Source organism: Pogoniulus pusillus, chromosome 23, assembly GCF_015220805.1.
Source record: "Pogoniulus pusillus isolate bPogPus1 chromosome 23, bPogPus1.pri, whole genome shotgun sequence".
Classification (NCBI taxonomy): domain Eukaryota; kingdom Metazoa; phylum Chordata; class Aves; order Piciformes; family Lybiidae; genus Pogoniulus; species Pogoniulus pusillus.
The window spans coordinates 749,923-765,072 of record NC_087286.1 but is presented as its reverse complement, the minus strand read 5'-3'; positions in this window follow the sequence as shown (position 1 = coordinate 765,072).

Sequence of the window (15,150 nt, the reverse complement as noted above, 5' to 3'; positions counted from 1 at the left end):
ACTATTGACAAGGTCTTGTCATGACAAGATGAGGAGGAATGGGTTTGAACTGGCAGAGAGGAGAGTCAGGCTGGCTGTTAGGAAGAAGTTGTTTGCAGTGCGGTTGGTGAGACACTGGCACAGGTTGCCCGGGTGGTGGAGCAGAGTCAGACTGTGATGGAAGGTTGAAGGTTCACACATTCTGTGCTTCTGTACTCCGGTGTTCAAGGCCAGGTTGGACGAGGCCTTGAGTGACCTGTTCTAGTGGGAGGTGTCCCTGCCTATGGTGGGGGGTGGGAACTGGCTGAGCTTTGAGCTCCCTTCCAACCTAACCCATTCTGTGATTCTATGTCTGCATGGACATAAACCAGAAGCTGTGTCCTGGACATCACCACCCAACATCTTTCAATGTTAACCAGAACCTATCATCATCAGTGACCTGTTGGTAACATAAGTACAATGGATGCTGGAATGTGAGATCAAGGGAGTACTTGAGCCATGCTCAAATCAGGTGGGTAGCCCAGTATCTTCTGCAGGCCCCTGCTGAACTGCTTGTTGAGCCCATCACTACACAGCCATCAGCGTACAGCACTTCTAACTAAACCCTGCAAAACACTTCCCCATAGCAGCAGGCCTGGCAAGACTATGTGAGGCAAAAAACTGTTGTGATGGAAGACCTGGCAGACAAGAGGCAGCTCTGAGTGCCACACAGCACTGATATGCCTCCCTTTGAGGCAAGGTGAGCAGGGCAGGCTGCACAAGAATAGCTCTGCTGTAGCACAAGAGCAAAGCTGTAGATGACAACTGCATTTTCCTACCAGTAGCAGCCTTAATAGGCCAGCACAGTCCCTATCACACAAAACTACAGCCTGCTGTATCAAAAAGATTAGAACAGACAGGCAGCACTTCAGGGTCATGGGTACAATCTACCCTGGCTTAATAGGGCTGTTTTGTGGCAGGATGGCTTAGACTATAAACAGCCCTACAGGTCCTTATACACTTTGCTTTGGTGCTTCACAGCATTGGCTGCTTTCATCATGCTGGTCATAGAGACAGGTGGCTTCCTCACAGCAGTTCCTTAGCCTTTTTTGAATACAATATCCCAGTCTTCATTCTACTGAATATTAGCAGGGTCTTTGAATGTCCAACAGGTTCAGATGCAAGCAATGGGAAGACTTAGTCCAGGCTTTTCACAGCTGTTCGTTCTCTATCCTATTGCATGTGCAGACAGATTTTGGAGTTGACCTGCCTGTTCCCTCTGCACTCCCAACAGCAAGGCCGACAGAGCTGTCCTGGCCACGCAGCAGTAGCTGCAGCATCCCTGCTTCTCTAAGCAGAGCAGCGATTTAAGGCAGCTTAGACAAAACAGCAGCAAATGCCAAATACATCATGTAAGAGGCATTTCAACATCAGTGTAAAGGTGCCTTTGTTAAAAGTAGGCATGCACTTCTCAGGGTCCCTGAGGTAGGTGAAACCTTGCAGGTAGGTGACTTGAGAGCAGCCCTGAAGAAAAAGTCTTGGGGGTGCTGGTGGATGAGGACCTCAACAGGAGCCAGCAATGTGCACTTGCAGCCCAGAGACACAACCAGAGTCTGGGCTGCAGCAAGAGCAGTGTGGGCAGCAGGGCCAGGGAGGGGATTCTGCCCCTCTGCTCCACTCTGCTGAGACCCCACCTGAAGCACTGTGCCCAGTTCTGGAGCCTCTGTGACAGGAAAGATCTGGAGGTGCTGGAATGTGTCCAGAGCAGGACCATGAGGATGCTCAAAGGACTGGGGCTGCTCTGCTATGAGAACAGGCTGAGAGAGTTGGGGTTGTGCAGTCTGGAGAGGAAAAGGCTTCAGGGAGACCTTATTGTGGTCTTCCAGTGTCTGAAGTGGGCTATAAGAAAGCTGGGGAGGGACTTTTTAGGGTATCAGGTAGTGATAGGACTGGGGGAATGGATCCAAATTGGAGGAAAGCAGATTTAGGAAGAAGTTAGGAGGAAGTTCTTCCCCATGAGGCTGGTGAGAGACTGGCACAGGTTGCCCAGGGAGGGGGTGGAAGCCTCATCCCTGGGAGTTTTTAAGGCCAGGCTGGCTGTGGCCCCAGGCAGCCTAATCTAGTGTGAGATGTCCCTGCCCACGGCAGGGAGGTTGGAGCTGGATGATCCTTGGGGTCCCTTCCAGCCCTGACAGTTCTGTGATTCAAAGCTATAACCAGGATCCTTATCCTCTGGACACTGTTCTGAGGGCCATTGCCTGGAAAATTGCTATAGTGAGCACTGATTCTGGCTGAGTCCAAAACTCTGGCATGGAGTAGCCTTCGTGAGTAGAAATGCTGTCTCTAATTTAACAGAGGAAGGCACCACAGAGCACAAGGAGCTGGCTCTGGCTCTGCCTACTTCCAGCAAACTGGCCCCAGCGTTACAGACAATTGCATTGGCTATTCATGCCAAGTGAACGCCCCTGAAGTGACAGCTTTTCACACAAAACCACAGCCCCAGACTGGTAAAACGTGCCTGCTGTGGCTCACTAATTCCCCACCGGTTTGGCTCAGAAGATGATCTCGCTGAAAAGATGAGCTTCCATGTCTGGCTCTTGTCACTGGTAGAGAGCAGAGAAGGAACTGCAGTCAAGCAGTTTTCACAGCCCTCTGCACAGGACTACCTGGACATGCAACCTCTGTGACAAGACAGCTCCTGCAAGGCAATTAGCCAGGCAGCTACAGCCTCCTGAACGAAGTGTCTGCAATAATTAACAGAATGCTCAGAGCAGCAAACTGCAGCTTTGCCTCCTGAAACTCAGACCTCTCTGATTTACCTGTCAGCGAGAGAGAAGAAAAGAAACCCTCACACACGGCCGTAGCAGGAGTATTGTGAGATGCCTCCTGGTGTGCTGGCCAACAGAAGCAAGGCAATAAAACACAGAACCACAGCACGGCAGGGGCTGGAAGAGACCTCCAAAGCTCGTCCAGTCCATCCCCCTGCCAGAGCAGCATCACCCAGACCAGATCACACAGGAATGCATCCAGGCAGGTCTTGAATATCTCCTGAGAGGGAGACTCCACAACTCCCCTGGGCAGCCTGTTCCAGGGCTCTGACACTCTTACAGGGAAAAAATTCCTCCTCAAAGAACACAGCAGCCAAAATTTGGAATAAAGAACACTTTCATTTTCAGGTGAAAGAGAACTGTCCTTGACTTTCTTCATCTGGATGTAAAACTAAGATTCAACTGCACATAGGAATAGAAATCAAAATTTACATATAAACAACTGCAGCTCTGGCTTCAGAAACCAAAACAGGAAAAATGGGAGCTCTCTCCTCTCCCTCTGAGATGCTGCCAGTGGTGAATGCTGCTTCAAGATACAGGGGGGAGATCGCCAAATCATGATTTAGACACCACAAACAGTTTTTATTAGCTTGGGGGATCACCACCACCAAGGGAAGCCTGATTAATGCACCTCCTGATAGCATTCCGTGATGCACAGCTGAATGGGTAGGTGCAGGGAGAGCAGTGGATGGAGTCTACCTTGGCCTTAGCAAGGCCTCTGACACCATCTCCCATGGCAGTTTAGTGAGCAAGCTGAGGAAGTGTGGGATGGAAGAGCAGGCAGTGAGGTGGGTTAGGAACTGGTTGTGAGGTAGAGTTCAGAGGGTGGTGATCAATGGTGCCAGGTCCAGCTGGAGAGCTGTGACCAGTGGTGTCCCCCAGGGATCAGTGCTGGGCCAGTCCTGTTCAACATCTTCATCAGTGACATTGCTGAGGGCACAGACAGACAGAGTCTGCTCAGCAAGTTTGCTGCTGACACCAAGCTGGGAGGCTTGGCTGAGACAGCTGCAGGCTGTGTGGCCTCCCAGAGAGCCCTGGGCACAGAGCTGGGCACAGAGGAACCAGATGAGGTCCAACAAGGACAAGTGCAGAGTCCTGCACCTGGGGAGCAATAACAAACTGCAGCAGTCCAGGCTGGGAGGTGACTGCTGGAGAGCAGCCCCAAGGAGAGGGACCTGGGAGTGCTGGGGGAGAACATCCATGGCACAGCAATGTGCCCTGGGGGCCAAGAGGCCAATGGGATCTGGGGTGTGTTAGGAGGAGTGTGTCCAGCAGACCAAGGGAGGTTCTCCTCCCCCTCTACTCTGCCCTGCTGAGACCTCATCTTGAGCACTGCCTTCAGTTTTGGGCTCCCCAGTTGAAGAGGGACAGAGATCTGCTGGAGAGGGTCCAGTGGAGGGCTATGAGGATGATGAGGGGACTGGAGCACTGCCTGATGAGGAGAGGCTGAGGGACCTGGGGCTGTTTAGTCTGGAGAAGACTGAGAGGGGATTTAAACAATGTCTACAACTGTCTGAGGGCAGGGGGTCAGGAGGGGGGGACAGGCTCTGCTCACTGCTCCCTGGGACAGGACAAGCAGCAGTGGATGGAAGCTGCAGCACAGGAGGTTCCAGCTCAGCACAAGGGGAAACTTCTTTCCTGTAAGGGTCCCAGAGCCCTGGCACAGGCTGCCCAGAGAGGTTGTGGAGTCTCCTTCTCTGGAGCCTTTCCAGGCCTGTCTGGATGTGTTCCTGTGTGCCCTGAGCTAGATTGTGTGGTCCTGCTCTGGCAGGGGGGTTGAACTCGATGATCTCTTTGGGTCACTTCCAACCCCTGACATCCTGTGAGCTGTGATCCTGCTGGAAGACTCTCCTCAGGGGGAGCTGCCTGTGCCCACACAGCACCCCATGAACAACTGCGTGGCTGCACATGGGAGCACAGGGCTACCCACGTGCCACAGGCTGCAGGAGCAGGGCACTTCAGGGTACAGATATCCTCTAGAGCAGGCACTTGGTGGAAGGGGGAAAAGAAACAGACCAGAAAACTCAAGGAGCAAATTGTAACAGCAAAAAGGAAATGCTGTGCTCTTTGTCCTGCCCTTCTCCCACAAACATTCTGTCCCTGTGTCGTGTCTCCAGTTGGTTATTCCCAAAGAGCTGTAGACTTTCCCCTTTGCCCGCAGCTACAGCAATGCCTGCGTGGTGTGCACAAGGCAGAAAAGAAACATTCTTACTTTCAGAGCTGGATTCTCATCCCTGTTAAAAACCTTGCAACCAAGGAATTATGCAGGGAAACAGGTAAATCCAGGTCACCTTCACTGCAGCAATCCCCAGCCACTGCAGCAGCCCCTGGAAGTGCCAGCAGTCAGCCTGGGAATCCCCACAGCTATGGAACATGGCTGGGAGCAGGAGCAGCTGTATCACACAAATTAATGCTTCTGCCTGCAGAAGAGGAGGCTCAGGGCAGAGCTCATTGCTCTCTAGAGCTACCTGAAGGAGGCTGTAGCCAGGTGGGGTAGGGCTCTTCTCCCAGGCACCCAGCAACAGAGCAAGAGGACACAGCCTCAAGCTGTGCCAGGGCAGGTCCAGGCTGGATGTTAGGAGGAAGTTCTTCACAGCAAGAGGGATTGGCATTGGAATGGGCTGCCCAGGGAGGTGGTGGAGTCACCATCCCTGGAGATGTTTAAGAGAAGGCTGCATGAGGCACTCAGTGCCAGGGGTTAGTGAATTAGAAGGTGTTAGGTGATAGGTTGGACTGGATGATCTTAGAGGTCTTTTCCAGCCTGGTTAATTCTGTGATTCTGTGTGAACTGTGCTGCTTTGCTGCTCATCCCAGTAGCTCTGTCTCCCCCTTTCAGAAAAGCAGCTGTGCTGACCAACAACCAGAAAACCTGCTGGAACCAGAGAAAATAGTTTGCCTTATGACAACTGGTTCTCTGCTGTAAACATTTGCTTTCCAGGAGCAGGGGCTGCAGCTGCATCCTAGATGGAGCACGGATGGCAGCAGAAATTGCTTACCCCAGAGTGACTTGAAAGGGGAATTCATTTCAGCTTCCATCAATCAGCCTCCAACTTGACCTCTCTCCCACCCAACTTACTGTCAGCACCAAGGGACTGCAAGGTCAGGATCGTTAAGCAGTGCTGAATGAACAAGTCCTAAAGCAAAGCAGAGAGACAGTCAATTGTGGGTGGAATGCAGCAGATTTATACCCACGAGGTGAAAGAAAAATGACCCCCAAATGGGCTGGAGCAGCTGTGAAGCTACGTCTGCCACAAGCAGGGGAATCTCAGAGAAGAGTCTCTTTACTATCCATCTCAAAGAGCAACTACCATGGATAAAAACATGTTCCTGGCAGGGCAGCCAAGCCAGCAGGGCTCAATCCTTCCTCAGCAATCTGATCTGAGAGGAGCTTCCTGGTCACCTACAGACCTCTCATCACAGCAGCACTGCTGACTGAGAGTATGAGCAAGCGAGACTGTCCCTCCAAAGGCACTGATGTTGTCCAGAAAGGGAGGCATTACAGAGAATCCCACACAGAAGTGGCTCTTCTCCACGCAGGTGTTAGGGGCAAGCAACAGTCAGGGTTATAAAGGTTCAGCTTTAGCTCCATAAGTCAGAACCAAAACTCTCAGGCATTTACATTTCTAATGGAGCACTCTTTTCCTGTGCTGAGCCCGATCACCATGAGTGGTAGTTAACACCAGGGATCAGAACAATTCCTGCATAATCTCCCAGAGACCATTCTCTGAGGCCTGCAGCTGAGTTGGGGTTTGCTGCCAGTACAAACTGATGGACATTTTTGGTTAACTAACAAGAAAATCATGATGCTTTGCACTGTATGAGGAGGCATCTATTTGGTCTGGCTTGGGTTCAGTGAAAGAAGAAACAAGTCAGAGAAAAGGTGAAGGTTAAAGTGGGGAGTTAGAGGAAGGCTGGAGGAAAAAGCAATCTCTTTCATTTCTCTTAAAGAAAGTCTTGAACTGGATGTCCAGTGAGCCATGACAGAGAGCAGAACCTGAGAAGACAGAGCAGAGCAAGAAGCTGGACACTGAAGCATGGAAAGATGTATGCCTAGAATTAACTAGAGAGACTGGGGAATGCTGCTGGAAGAGAACTGAAGCTGAAGAAGCTGTGGTTAAACTGAAGAAGCAGATGTCCATGCTGCAAGAAGGGGAAAGTACAGGCTTGGGGGAAAATACAGACCAGGGGGAGAGCACTGAGAAAAGGAGCTATCACAGGGACAGCTTTCAGGAATGCCTACACTGGCCACAGCCACCCCATGCAGCTGCAGACCAGGGTGAGTGGCTGGAGAGAGCCTGGCACAGAGGGAGCTGGCAGTGCTGGGTGACAGCAGCTGGGCATGAGCCAACAGTGTGCCCAGCTGGCACAGAAAGCCAGTGGCATCCTGGCCTGGACCAGGAGCAGTGTGGGCAGCAGCAGCAGGGCTGTCATTCTGCCCTGCACTGGCACTGGGCAGGCCTCACCTCCAGCTCTGTGTGCAGCTCTGAGCCCTCACTGCAAGAGAGACATTGAGGGGCTGGAGCGGGGCCAGAGGAGAGCAACGAGACTGGGGAGGGGGCTGGAGGGGAAGGCTGATGGGGAGAGGCTGAGGGAGCTGGGGAGGTTCAGCCTGCAGAAGAGGAGACTCAGAGGGGACCTCAGCACTCTCTACAGCTACCTGAAGGGAAGCTGTAGTCAGGTGGGGCTCAAGCTCTGCTGCCAGGCAACTTGTGCCAAGAGGAGAGGGCATGGCCTGAAGCTGTGCCAGGGGAGGGTTAGGTTGGATGTTAGGAAGCACTTCCTCAGGGTTGGGTTGGATGTTAGGAAGCACTTCCTCACAGAAAGGACAGATAGACACTGGAATGGGCTGCCCAGGGAGGTACTGGAGTCACTGCCCCTGGAGGTGTTGAAGGAAAGACTGGATGTGGCACTGAGCCGATGTGGTGCTGTTAGGTCATAGGCTGGCCTTGGTGATCTCAGAGGTCTACTCCAGCCTCAATAATTCTGTGATTCTGTAAGTCTGTGGGTGGCTGGCACAAGACAAAACTGTCAAAGCTTTTCTCACCAGGGAAATGGTTAAAGCCATGGTGGGAGAGCTCCTCTGCTGCCTGGCAGCTCTCTGGATCAGGCTAGTGCCGTGCAAAGCACAGACAGGCTCGGGCAGGCTTGGGTGTGTTGTGATCACCAGGGGAACCCTCGATAGCATTACTAATGCTTGAACTTCCCTTGATCTAGCATTAACCAGTTTCAGGTCCATCTGTCCCATTTTGGATAGCAGCCTGGATGTTCCAGCTCAGCTTCATATGCTCCTGAACTGCCATCAGTTGTACCCTCTGCTAAACAATGCCCACAATGCAGCAGCTGCCTGGGCAGCACAGGGGCTCTCCTCTTCTCATTGACTTCTAAACCACTACTTAGAGGATGGGCCATCAAAGATCTGATCTCACGACCCTACCTTCACTCCCAGATTTAAAGAACACTACTTAGAACATCTTTCTGTGTCCAAATTAGGAGAGAAGCACATTTGAACAAAACAAAAATGTGCTTTCAGTGAAAAAGCAAAAGCTTTGTAAGCCAAATTAGAGGTTTTCTTAAATGTGTATTTAAATTAAATATAATCTACAAGCAACTTAAATTGCTTATGCAATTTCATGACTTCCAAAGGCCTTTTCCTAAGCAATGGAGATCACAGAACCACAGAGCACATCCAGCTGGCAGAGCCCTCCAGGCTCACCCAGCCCAAGCCTCCCCCCAGCACTGCAGCCTCAGCACTAAGCCATGGCCCCAAGCACAGCTCCACAGGCTGCTGCAACACCTCCAGGCTGCAGCACTGCAGCACTGCCCTGGGCAGACACTGCCAATGCTTGAGAAGCCTTCCAGGGCAGAAAGATTCCCTAAGGTGCAGCCTGAGCCTGCCCTGCCTGGGCAGCTTGGAACCATCTCCTCTGCTCCTGGCCCTTGGCAGCAAGCAGCAGAGGCTGCCCCCTGCTCCCTGCCCCCTCCCTGCAGGCAGCTGCAGAGAGCAATGAGCTCTGCCCTCAGGCTGCTCTGCTCCAGCCTGCACCCCCCCAGCTCCCTCAGCCCCTGCTCAGCCCCAGCTGCTCCAGGCCCTTCTCCAGCCTGGCTGCCCTGCTCTGGACATGCTGCAGCCCCTCAGTGTCCTTCCTGCAGCCAGGGGCCCAGAGCTGAGCACAGCACTCGAGCTGTGGCCTGCCCAGTGCTGAGCACAGGGGCATGATCCCCTCCTGGCCCTGCTGCCCACCCTGCTTCTGAGCCAGGCCAGGATGTCAGTGGCTGTCTTGGCCCCCTGGGCACTGCTGCCTCATGTTCACTCACTGCCAACCAACACCTCCAGGTCCCTCTCCAAGCTGCAGCTTCCCAACCACACATGCCCACGTCTGGAGCTCCCCATGGGGTTGTTGTGACCCAGGGGCAGGACCTGGCCCTTGACCTTGTTCATCTTCACCCAATGAGCCTTGGCCCATGGCTCTCACCTGTTTGCATACCCCCTGGCCTCAACCTCCCCTGGTGCAACTTGGAACCATTGCCTCTGGGCCTGTACCTCGACAACAAGAGGCTGGGCCCCTCCTTGTTCCAACTCCCTTCAGGGAGTTGCAGAGAGCAATGAGGTCTCCCCTCAGCCTCCTCTTCTCCAGGCTGAACACCCCCAGCTACAAAGGACAAATATTGTTTGCAATAAAAAAATGAGAAGTATGATTTAAGGACAGAGTTGGTGAGAAAATAAAAGTCTACCCTCCAGTTTCAGCCTGCAGAACCATCTCCACTTCAGTCCCCCTCATTAAGCACATTGCTCATTCTCAGTTTCTCTCACTAAAGACATTAGGTTTAAAAGGTGGAAAAAACTGTGTTTGTACAGTGAATTGAAGTCTAGCAGCCTCAAGTTCTGCCCTCAATTATGTCCACACAAAGGTATTCGTGGCCTTGGTACTAATTGCAAGCACAGACAGTGTCAAAGTAATCCAGCTGCAGCTCTGAGGGGTTATCCTAAAACGAAAGTGAAGTGGCAGGCTGAAGGGACCCCTCTTGGTCTATTCATGTCATGTTATCACTGATCCCTGGCAGGAGTAAGGCTGGAATGCAGTCATCCTAGCACTGAGCTGGACACAAAGCAGCAGTTGTTCCCAAAATTCCCACACACAGCACCACAAATTGATGCTGAAGTCAGTAACAGTGACTGAACAGTAAAAGCCAGTCTCATATTTTTTATTTTAGCTGAAAAAAAATTCTAAAACTCTTTGTTTCTTGAAAAGAGGTGGAAATGTTTATTTGGGAAGCTTTTGCTCTCCACCAGTAGCCCATCACTCCACTTCTACTCTGGCTGTGCAACCAGAGGCTTCGTTGCCCCCCTCTACTCTGCCCTAGGAAGGGCCCACCTGGAATACTGCATCCAGCTCTGGGCTCCCCAGTTCAGGAGGGACAGGGATCTGCTGGGGAGAGTCCAGCAGAGGGCTACAAGGATGCTGCAGCACTGCCTGAGGAGGAGAGGCTGAGCCCTGGGGCTGCTTAGTCTGCAGAGGAGAAGGCTGAGAGGGGATCTCAGCAATGTCTGTCAAGAGCTGAGGGCTGGGGGTCAGCAAGGAAGGCACAGGGGCAGCCTCTGCTCACTTGTGCCCTGCCACAGGACAAGGGCCAAGGGATGGGCACTGCAGCACAGGAAACTCCACCTCAGCATGAGGAAGAACTCCACTGTGAGGGTCCCAGAGCCCTGGCACAGGCTGCCCAGAGAGGTTGTGCAGTCTCCTTCTCTGGAGCCTTTCCAGCCCTGTCTGGATGTGTTCCTGTGTGACCTGTGCTGGATCCTCTGGTCCTGCTGTGGCAGAGAGGATACACCAGAAGCTCTCCAGAGGTCCCTTCCAGCCCCTACCATCCTGTGGTGCTTGTTGTGTTCTTCTGCTGTGTAATCATCAGCAGTAAGACGCCTGCAGTCTAAGGTGGTATGTGACTGGGCACCATCTGTACAAACAGCTCTGTCAGAACTTCTCATCTAGGTGGAGGACACTTACAGATGTGTCTTTGAAGAAACTCCTTAACTCAGAAGTGCACATGCTGGAAACACCTCACAGTCTTACAGACTCCCAGAAAGGGGGGGAACAAAACAAAAACAAAGGCAACAAAACAGAACACAACAACCACAAAAACCAACCCAAAAGGAAAGAACATGTTTTTCACATCAAGCAACAGCTTGAAAATGCTTATCCTCCTACAATATTAATCAACAAGATAAAAGGAGAGTTGCCACATACAACTTGCTTAGAGTTTCCAGCCTAGTCAGACAAAGGAAAGGCAGATGAAGGTGCAGAGGGAATTAGAGACTTGTGCTCAGTGCCTAGAAAGCCCTGGCTTGTTCTAGAGATGCTTTTTGCTCCAATCTCCCTCGCTCATACCAAAGAATTCATTATTTCCCTCTATTTAGGGCAGACCTTCCCTCCAAACACATGAAATGGCATTCTGAATACCAGCCAAGCTGAATTCTGCAAACTTTGCTAGCAGTCAGCCTGGCTTGGCTGTTTCTAAATACTCTGCTAACTCAAATAATAACCAGGAGTGTAAGATGAAGTCTTTGGTCAAAGTCAGCACCATTCTGCCTTTTGCCTCCAGAAAACTCTAACTTAATACTCCTCAGAGACATGTTTGCTTCTGCTGTTGATGAATAGCTGTGGGTTATTGCCAGTTCAGTATTACCTGTTGCCTGCCTCGGCCAGTTTTGATCTGCCTCTTGGAGCACCTGCAGCTTAGCACTCAGCTGCAGCACATCAGACCTTTTCAAGAACAGCCACTGCCACATTTGAACACTTCCTAACCAAGAGAAGACACACCTGAGGCCGCTCCCAAACAGCCGTGGAGGATTTTAAACCATACCTTTCATCCCCTGCATGAGCTGAAGGACTCACAGAGTGCTCTGGGTTGAAGAGACCTCCACAGCTCATCCAGTCCAGCCCTGCTACACTCAGCAGGGACATCCTCCACTAGAGCAGGCTGCCCACAGCCCTGTCCAGCCTCACCTGCAATAGCTCCAGTGGTGGGGCCTCAACCACCTCCCTGAGCAACCTGCTGCAGGGTTCCAGCAGCCTCATGTTAAATACCTTCTGTCTGTTTTCCTGCATTCAAAATCAGCAGGCAGACACCAGACTGACAGGACAGTTGTGCTTTCTAACTCTGTAAATGTATAGAACCACTCTGCAGAGGTTGCAGGGGAAGCCTTTTTATCACAATCACCAAAAGCATTTCCCTGAAGGAGTACATTTTGCATACTCCACCCCTGCTGGATGAACCTGATGTGGCTGCCCCTGCTTTAGCAGGGGGGGTTGAGCTGCATGATCTCCTGAAGGCCCTTCCAACCCCCACCATGCTGGGATTCCTGGTTCCTGAATCCAGGAACGGGCTGTGCCAGGGCAGACAACCAGCCTGGAGGGGTGAGGGACTTGCAGAGGAATTCAGGGAAGAGGGCAGATCACCTTTGGAAAGAGGGGCTGGTAACTCAGCAACAAGTGAAGGGTGTAGTCAGGTTGTGTAGGAAGAAAATGAGAGAGGCCAAAGCCCAGTTAGACTTGGCCTGGCCACAGCTGAGAATGGTAACAAGAAGTGCTTCTGTAGATGTATCAGCGACAAGGAGAGGGGCAGGGCTAACCTCCACTCTGCACTGGACAAGGGGGGAATGCAGCCACTAGAGACGAGGAGAAAGCAGAGCTGCTTATCACCTTCTTTGCCTCAATCTTCAAGAGCAAGGCAGGTTGTCCTCAAGCCAGCTGTCTCCTGAGCTGGCAGGTGGGCTCAGGGAGCAGAGCAGCCTCCCTGTAATCCAAGAGGAAGTAGTTAGGGACTTGTTGAGCCTCTTGGAGCCTCACAAGTCTATGGGATCAGATGGGATCCACCCTAGGGTGCTGAGGGAGCTAGCAGCTGAGCTGTTCAAGCTGCTCTCCAGCATTTATCATCAGTCCTGGCTCACTGGAGAGGCCCCTGAAGACTGGAAGCTGCCAGTGTGGTGCCCATCCACAAGAAGGGTTGGAAGGAGGACCCAGAAAATTCCAGACCTGTCAGCCTGACCTCAGCGCCAGGCAAGATAGAGGAGCAGAGCATCCTGAGTGCAATCACAGGGCACCTACAGGATGGCCAAGGGATCAGACCCAGCCAGCATGGATTCAGGAGGGGCAGGTCCTGCCTGACCAACCTGATCTCTTTTCATGACCAGGTGACCACCTGGTGGGTGTGGGGCAGGCTGTGGGTATAGTCTGGACTTCAGCAAGGCCTTTGACACTGTCTGCCACAGCAAACTGCTGGTCAAGCTGCAGCCCTTGGCTTGGACAGGGGCACTCTGTGCTGGGTTAAGAACTGGCTGGAGGGCTGGGCCCAGAGAGTGGTGGTGAATGGTGCCACATCCAGCTGGCAGCTGGCATTAGTGGTGTGCCCCAGGGATCAGTGCTGGGCACAGTCCTGCTTAATGTCTTCACTGATGATCTGGACCAGGAGATTGAGTCCAGCATCAGTGAGTTTGCAGACAACATCAAGCTGGGAGCAAGTGTGGAGCTGTTGGAGGGCAGGAGGGCTTTGCAGAGGGACCTGCACAGGCTGGACAGATGGGCACAGTCCAATGCCAGGGGTTTGAACAAGCCCAAGTGCCAGGTTCTGCACTTTGGCCACAACAACCCCATGCAGTGCCACAGGCTGGGGACAGAGTGGCTGCAGAGCAGCCAGGCAGAGAGAGACCTGGGGGTGCTCGTTGGCACCTGAACAGGAGCCAGCAGTGTGCCCAGGTAGCCAAGGCCAATGGCATCCTGGCCTGGCTCAGGACCAGAGCAGTCCTTGTGCCCCTGTGCTCAGAACTGCTCAGGACACACCTGGAGTGCTGTGTCCAGTTCTGGGCTCCTCAGTTCAAGAGAGATGTTGAGGTGCTGGAAGGTGTTTGAAGCAGGGCAGCAAGGCTGGGGAGGGGCCTGGATCAGAGCCCTGTGAGGAGAGGCTGAGGGAGCTGGGGGTGTGCAGCCTGCAGCAGAGGAGGCTCAGGGCAGAGCTCATTGCTGTCTGTAGCTACCTGATGGAGGCTGTAGCCAGGTGGGGTTGGGCTCTTCTGCCAGGCAACCAGCAACAGAACAAGAGGACACAGCCTCAAGCTGTGCCAGGGCAGTTCCAGGGTGGATGTTATGAAGAAGTTCTTCCCAGCAAGAGTGATTGGCATTGGAATGGGCTGCCCAGGGAGGTGGTGGAGTCACCATCCCTGGAGATGTTTAAGAGGAGGCTGCATGAGGCACTCAGTGCCAGGGTTTGGTTAATTAGAAGGGTTAGGTGATAGGTTGGACTGGATAATCCTAGAGGTCTTTTCCAACCCGGTTAATGCTGTGATTCTGTTCTGTAAGGCAACATCACCAAGGGGGCTCAGGAGGAGGTTATTTCCCCCCATTTTCCTGAGCCATTTAATGTAGTCAATATTTCTAGGAAGCCCACAGCCTGGTTTTCTGACTTGGGAAAGGGGATCCAAATGCCAGATACATTACATAAGGCTGTACATCATCTAAATTGTGAGTAGGGTGTCATGTGTACAGACCCTGCCAGCTGCTGACTTGTTTTCACTGCTCACTACACATTTGGTCTGAACGAGATAGTCTCATTACTTTATGTTTACAAGCCTCTGTTTTGTAGCAGGTTGAAGCCAAGGACATAAAAAATAAAAATATGGCACCTTACTTTGATTTGGACATCCTGAAGATTGCTTTAAAGAGAAGCTCATTTTGTGTGTGCAAAAATGCAGATTGAATGGGGTTTTACATTGTACCTACCCAAGTTTTAATGCTGCTTTTACATTTTCAAACACAAAAGAGATGCAGAAGTGCAGGCCTAATGTAAAATTCATCACAAACTTTCAAAACAGGTTTGATATGGCCAGTGACAAATGATGTCCCATAAAGCACTGCATGACTATTTTTAACAAAGCTCTCATGCATAATTTCTCCTGCATTGATTGCCCAGAAATATGAAGACATTGAAACACAAGGCATTCTAAATGACAGGCTTTCATATCTCCACTTAATCTTTGCAGGACCCATACTCAGCTTCACATGAGAAGCGAAGGAAAACAAGTGAGGCTGGCAGCTGGAGCTCTCCCAGCAGCTTACCTTCAGCCAGCCATCTGTACTAATCACTGCTGCACAGAGGTGGTGGCTGGGTGGCTGGCTGCTAATTCCAACGATCCCAAGCTTTTCACTTGCTTCACCTTCATCCTTTCCTTTCCCTTTGCTGGGCAGTAATTTCACTTTTGGCTGAGATCCTAAAGGTCAAGCACTCCCCCCACAACATCACTAGTCGTTGTGGACTCTCTCTCTCTCTCAGGTTCAGTGGTCTGACCATGCTATCTTTTTTCTTCTTTTTTAAA